The sequence below is a fragment of the Pollachius pollachius genome (assembly GCF_949987615.1).
Source record: "Pollachius pollachius genome assembly, chromosome: 9".
In the NCBI taxonomy this organism is placed as follows: domain Eukaryota; kingdom Metazoa; phylum Chordata; class Actinopteri; order Gadiformes; family Gadidae; genus Pollachius; species Pollachius pollachius.
Window position 1 is genome coordinate 8,339,423 of NC_136942.1, and position 7,685 is coordinate 8,347,107.

Sequence of the window (7,685 nt, forward strand, 5' to 3'; positions counted from 1 at the left end):
TTGAGACATAAAATCGACACCATTTACAATTACAAATCAACCTCAAAAACCCATTTCCTATTGCTTCAAAGCCTTTATAACAATGCATAATGCATTTTAATCTGAGTTATTCATTAATAAAATAATGGTGGTTAGATTAAACCGGTTAACTATATAGCAAAAGTCAAACTATAACGATGGTTCGGATGCTTTTGATATTCCAGCTGCAGTGTGATTTAGAATTCAGTGCAAATTCTGTGTACAATAAAGATAAAACCGATTTATATAATTATATTATATCATTTAATTTATTATTTTTTGTATCACTTAATCACTTTTTTCTTTGACTTTTGACTCAAGCTTATGTGATTCTAAACGTCAAGCTTCCTCAATGGTTTAACGTAAAATAGTTTAGTGTTACTTGGTGCAGTGTTTGTCCTTGTGAGGCGACATTGGGTAAGTTCCAATTTCCACTTCTTACACAAACAATGAGTGACAGCTGTTCATCATCAACTCATTATGCTTTGATTGGTCAGCTGGTGGCCGCCAACATTTAAAAACCCTCCTCAACCCTTTGGGACAAATGTGCTAAATCCCATTTGGAACAATGGCAGCATTTCTAATTACATGGTAAGCGAGGAGGATTTTATCAATGTTTCATGATTAATAATTTTCTTTTGTTTTTTAACATTTGTTCCGTTTTAGTGTCATCATCCAAGCAGTCCTGCTTTGGGATATCAACTGTAGACCTCTTAAAAATGGTATGTTGCGTAGCTTTTTGTTTAAATTCACTTTAATGTGTTTACGTGTGTGGCTGATCTTTGCTTATGTTTAGGCCCCATTTATAAAGCTAGGTCCACTGGCGGTGGCTCTTATAAAGTGCCAGGAGTCTACCAGTCTGAGGTAGAGGTAAACCCTGGTTATGGTGGTACCAGTTCCCAGTCTGGCCATGGATACCAGGATGGGTCTGCTATGGCTCCTCCCCCTGGATATGACACAGATTCCACACATGGAGCATCTCAAGGTAACCTGGAACAATTAATAAAGAAATGTAAGCGTACTCCTGTTGGTAATGTTAAATTAATTGTATAATTAAATAGCATTTTTGGTTTTGAGCTCTACGGAAGACTAAGGTGTTATCCATGGGTTCAAACTCACGGCTACCTTGTATTCATTTTAAGCATGGCCAGGCACGACTCATGGATTGTTTTAACTTGCAATGGGGTAGGGCTATATTATGACGTCGTAGAAGCTTTATGAGAAGTATAACCATTCCTGGCACCCTGCCTATGATTTAACTTTTTTTTGTTTTTTTCACTGGCACTTTAACATTTAGCCTATAGCTAACAGCTGTTTTGGAAGTGAGCAATTTGTCAAGTTGCTCACCCCATGCTCTACTTTCTAGATGGCTCCTGGGTTATGTCTCCTATCACCTTCTCTGGAGGGCAAGGGGGTTCATCCACCAGTAATGGCAGCCCATCCGCTTTACCTCCTCCACCGGAGTTCTTCCAAGGAGAGCTGCTCCAGGTCGAGGACACGAACGAGACTGGTGGCTACGAGTCTGAGACCCAGGAAAAAGGCTCCCCTCCACCGCCTTCCAGCGCTCCTCAACCAGGAGCCCCCATGCCCAGTGCCTTTGCCCGGGGGTCTTCCTTTCCTTTCAATGTGAGGTTCCTCAGAGGCCAGTACCTTACAGGAACCTACACTGACTACACCAGTAGCTCAGAGAATGGCAGAGATGACTCGCAGGAGAACCACTACATTGTATTTGACTCTCCCAGCAGCAGTGAGGAAGAGCAGCAGCAAAAGGGGGGAGAAGAAGAGCAGTGGGAGGGGCAGCAGCAGAAGTGGGACAGCGTGCAACCAGTGTGGGAGCAGCAGGGCCAGACCATTCCCAGTGCCTCTCCTCAGAGCGTCCAGATGGCCAGTCTGGGAATGCCATCAGGATCTGGACAAGCCCAGAGCTTTCCCACTAGGTATTACCCAACCGCTAGGCAGCAAGTATCAGGGGGAAAGCCCCGGCTGAGTGCTGTATATGGAGGGTACAAGGGATGGAAGTGAACCCTTGCTCATCAGCAAACATGTTGGTGTTGGTTTGGTCAATAAAACCAGAAATGTAACTCATGTCTTTGTGTACTGCTTGACTTGGTGTTTTTACCGGTGACATTAAGCACGCACACGTCTACAAGAGACCATTTGTACGTAATTTTGCAGACTACCATGATCTATAGCCGCATGATTAAGGGTTAATTGCAGGTATTGGTGTGGCTGAACTGACTAAGGAATTCAGTAGGGGGTTGGTATATTAAGTATAGCCTGGGGCGCTGTGCATCCAAAGGTCCAGTTTGAGCCTTGAACATAATCACTTGTGTCTTTGTGACGGCCAAGCAGGAGAATACTTTTTGTTATGTTTTGCCTATGTAGACCTCAATCTTGATGTAAGGCATACCTTTTTATTACTAGCCTTTATATTTGCTCATCAAAAGCAGCTTTAATCATCAACAGGCCACTACCCCTAAAGCCCTGTGGCAGAACAGTCAGCCATGTGAGTCGCCTGTATAGCGACACCAGGTGCTTCTGAGCACTGGACGCTGGTCAGGTGCTCTAAAAATAAAGTTGAATTACCTCCAGGTGTGGAGTCTTAGACTCGGCATGATCCCTTTCCCAGTGGCCAGACAATTGTCACCTGGAGTCCATCTGTAAATCTCTAGAAAGATCAGGCTTGTTCAGGGGTTAATTCCTCCCAGGCCAAGTATGTACCTGCATTGGGTGGGTACATACAATTTAGGCTGGTTTGAAAAAACATTGAGTTTGCATTCAGGGGTTTATTGTGCTCAGCATTGGCATTTTACATGCCTATTTTGTGTGTATTGTCATCTCATTGAAGACCCATTTTCTGCTGTCAGTGTGTTCTTTACACAGACTTTGTGTGTATGAGATGTTCATAGTCAAGGTTTTATTTAGGTGTGTATTTGCCATTGCAAAAGTATATTCCTTTCCGTTTTCTGGCAATATGCGTTTTGGGCTGGCTGAAGATGATTGGACGGTTTTTATGCTGGAATTGGCCAATCCGATCTGGCATCAGTTTTACCTTGCGTCTCTGAATAAACCACGTGTACCTGGCCCGAAACAACGATACCACAGAAGATTAAATTTACGTTTAATCACTTGGTAATAAGAGTTTAGGTTAAAATACACATGTCCTGAAAAACGGGGTTATGTCGTCACTGACTCCCTGTAAAACGAGCAGCGATGTCTAGTGTGCCGCCCTAGGCTGAAGAGGTGCCATATTACTTTCTTATTAACATAACACCCGGTCTGATAAGTCAGGAGTCATTTCATTCTGCAACGCATTTTAATGTGTGGCTGGCGAGTTGCCAGGGATTAGCCATATTTACAAAGATAAATTAAGCTCGTTATTTGACCACCAGGGGGCAATGTAAGATCACGTTTGATCCCTATTTGACTGCCTCTGCTCCCTGCACTATTTTTCAATGATTGTTATCTTTTGTCTTTCTATTCTTAAATGATTAAAAAGAGAGACATGTTGCAGGCGTGGATCGAACTCGTGACCTTTGGATCTACAGCTCCCCATGCCATACTTAGGTGGTGCCATGTTTAGATATCCTTCTTAAACCTACATGATCAAAAGTAAGCCCTATTACACCTGATGAGCAGCAGAGTCAATAGAAACGCTAAATTAATTTCGTTTTCACTGCATTCCTAAATTTTTCTCTTTTTCCATTTTTCTCCTTTCCTCTCCTTTCCTTTACTGCTTATTGTTCCCCAGCTTTCTCTCTCCGCTAGACCATCGACAAACCAGACATGATGTGGTAGGAGGTTGATTTGCAATACCCTAAACCTGAAGCCAAACATACTCCTTACCCCCCTTACACTCACACCCCACCAATAAGAACCCCTTACCCTAATGTACTTTATAATAAATTAATTTTTTAGGGGCAGAATCCAGTTATTCTATAATAACTCATATGGTAATTTATGACCACCAGAATTAAATAAAAAATAAAAAATAATATTTGTAATAATAATAATAAATTCTTATTCTATTCATCAAAGTACGTTTATAACATAACAATTTGTGAATGACAAATTCTGTTAAATTCTATTATTTTGAAATCTTTATACACACACACACAAACATACAGACACACACATTCTTGTCACACACACACACACACATACAGACACACACATTCTTGTCACACACAAACACACACACACACACACACACACACACACACACACACACACACACACAAACAGTGTGCTGGCAGCTGTGTCAGTCCTCATTCAAGCCATGTGACAGATCAGACACTCCATCGTCAGGAAGTGCTTTCATTGGCTGGCTGCAGACGCTGCTGTCAGCCGGTCAAATTATACTCTGAGAAATACGTACGGTTCCACTCTCGAGATTGATTCAAGATGAGATAGAAGAGAGAAGAGGAGAACACACTCCCAATCACACACATACACACGCATGTACTGGCTCACACACATTCACAGACAAACAGACACAGACACACACACACACACACACACACACACACACACACACACACACACACATACACACACACACACACACACACAAACACACACACACACAGGTGTTCTCAGAAACACACCCTTTGAAGCACACATTACTTGGACAATAATTACTGCAATATCTTTTGAAAGAAAAAAGTCCTTCCAGAGTACAATAACGTGTGTCAGTGTGTCTCGTCTCGAAACACATAATGCTCCCCAGCTGTCAACGACTCACTGTCAGGCGACGAGTGACACGCTTTTTATAGAGATCCTCAGTACACACCCCCTTCGTTCTTTATTTCTCTGTTTTTATCATTCTCTCTCTCCTCCTCACTTCTGGAGAATACAATCAATTCAACCTTGAATGAATCTTTGATAATTCACTTTCATGGATTATCATATAAGTATAAGACAAAACTGAATTACCAACAGTAGTACTAGCAAGAAGTAGGATTCAACAGAAAAAGTGTACTGGATCTGAATTGCTCCCTTTAGTTTAATCCATCGTCTGCCGGTTGTTTCGCTCACCCTCGCCAACACGCAGAAGTGGTAACAGCCAAGATGGCTGACACCTCGGAGCAGAACGTGCCCTCGGATCTTAACCCGTCATCACGGGGGGTGCCCTGCTGCTCATCCAGACCCTCTGACCCGCTCTCTCACCAGCCCTGGTGGCTGAGGACCAGGAGGGACTGCCCTGGCCTCTGACTGCCTCCTCCAGCGATGGCTTCAGTGGCAGAAGGGATTTCCTGCTGGGCTTGGATCTCGCTCCGACTCTGAGCACCGCTCGGACCCTTTAAGGTACGATTAATTTGTTGTGTCTGATTCAAGTTGATCTCCTCCGTCAAGACAGCGGCTAGTTCGGACGAGGATGATTCATTCTGCAATTAAGGATTATTTAGTTGACTTTTATATGAAACAACAGGCTACAATCAAACCTGAGGGATAGCATCGCCTCTGTTATTACAACTAGTGTTTGTGGTACTCTTGGTAATAAGTTCCAACTGATTTTGGTTCCGTGGCCTCAATGTGGCTACTCCTCTTAGCATTTATACAACATCTAGCTTAAAGTCACAGGCGTCGTATTCTATAGACTCAGAGTCCCAGACTAATTAAAAGGAATTTCGATGTATTCATATTATTCATTGCATTTCCCTTTCCACCTGGAACATAACAATAGCAGATAGGAGGCTTTGTTTCCCAGTACCGGCGGCCCATAATGAGGCATAGAAAAAGGTAAAACAATACAATAGTCTCTGCCTTTTGTTACTGTTGCTCTGTTCCCAACGGTTGAGACACAATTCGCAGCCACAAGAGATCCCCTTCAGCGACCGTTCCACACAGACGTGACGCGGGTGTCAACACAGTCTAGTGCATGAACAGCCGCATCACTGACTTCCTGCGAGCATCGGTTCCTCGTCTCGTGTGGGTGCGTGCGCGGAGCACAAATCAAACCTGCAGGAGGATTTCCCAGACACGGAACACACTGGCTTTGTCCGTGTTTTTATATAAATAGATGAACTGACTCATCAAAGAATCACACCCTGGCTCTCTCTCTCTAGCTCTCCCTGTCAGTCGACACCTCTCTCCCCCCCTCTCTCGCCCTTCTCCCTCCCCCCAACTGTGATTTACACACATCCCGCCTCACACACAAAGGAGGGATGGTGTCACTATGGAAACAAGGAGATGGTACCTCTTGAGTTGAGGGTTAAGACAACAATGTGGCATGAGAGCTGCAACACAAACAGCTCTAACTCTACCTCCCAATCTGCTGCCTTGAACCATCAAATAAGTAGTAGTCAGGCCTTTAACTTCCTCGGGTTGTGTTTGTGTGTGTGTGTGTGTGTGTGTGTGTGTGTGTTAATTTGTGAAGGCGTGCCTTTGGAATAACACATGCACAAATTCCTCTGAGAACTATGGGTGTGTGTGCGTGTGTGTGTGTGTGATGTATGTGCATGTCTGTGTGTGTATGTGTGGATATATGCATGTGTGGGTGTGTGTGAGTGCAGACCCCTATGTCTGTGTGTGTGTGTGTGTGTGTGTGTGCATACCCGTACGTTTGTGTGTGTGGGTATGCATGTGTGGGTGTGAGTGCAAACCCCTCTGTTTGTGTGTGCATACCCGTACGTTTGTGTGTGTGTGTGTGTGTGTGCGGGTGTGTCTCTGTGTAATTTGCACCACATCTCTATAATAGGACTAATCCATTTGAATCCCAGCTGTCAGGGTCTCCTCAGCGTGATGAATGTGAGGCTGAATGAGTTGAGACGCACAGCTACACAGAGACACCGCAGCACCAGGTAAATATAGCTGTGTGTATGTGTGTGTGTGTGTGTTCATGTGTGTGGCACGCACGCACAAACACACACGCACGCACGTTTGTGTTTATTAAAGCAGTGCACCACCTGTTTTCCTACCTGTCCTCAAGGTTGCCTTGAGGCGGGGTTGGGGTAAGGATAGCGTTTAGTGGTTAGGGGTTTATGGTTAGTGGTAAGTGGTTAATGGTGAGTGGTAAGTGGTTAAAGGTTAGTGGTTAATGGCTAGTAGTGGTTAATGGTAAGTGGTTTGTGGTTTGTGGTTAATGGTTAGTGATTAGTGATTAGTAGTGGTTAATGGTAAGTTGATAGTGGTTACTGGGGAGTGGGTAGTGGTTGGTAGTGGTTAATGGTTAGTGGTTGGGGGTTAGTGTATAGTGGTTAGTTGTTGGGGGAGCTCTAAGTAATCAGTAGCTGTAATCAGCACCATGGACAGAGACAGGCTCCTCTCTGCTTCATACCACTCAGTGAGGGGCTGGATGATACAGGGGGCAGAGAGCTGGGTGTCTGTGAGGATTCAGGTCGGATTCAGACACTACTGCTCACCCTGATGTGTTTTCCCCGTTGATGCTGGGAAAGACATAGAGAGAACGGATTGAGCTTCTGGTAAAACACCTGCCAGATGCTGCAGGAATCTCAAGGTGGATAATTATCCAGTGTGATGAGTTTAATACACCAACATTGTGTGTCACAAACATCAAGCTTTCTATAGGAGAATTGTCTTTGATGAATTGAATAGAATTGAATTGAAAAGCTGTTGAAAACAGTGGCATCATGTGAAACAATGCAAAGGAAGGAACTGGAAGAAACAGAGAAAATAAAGGGTGAGAGATTGCAGAATGGTGCTGT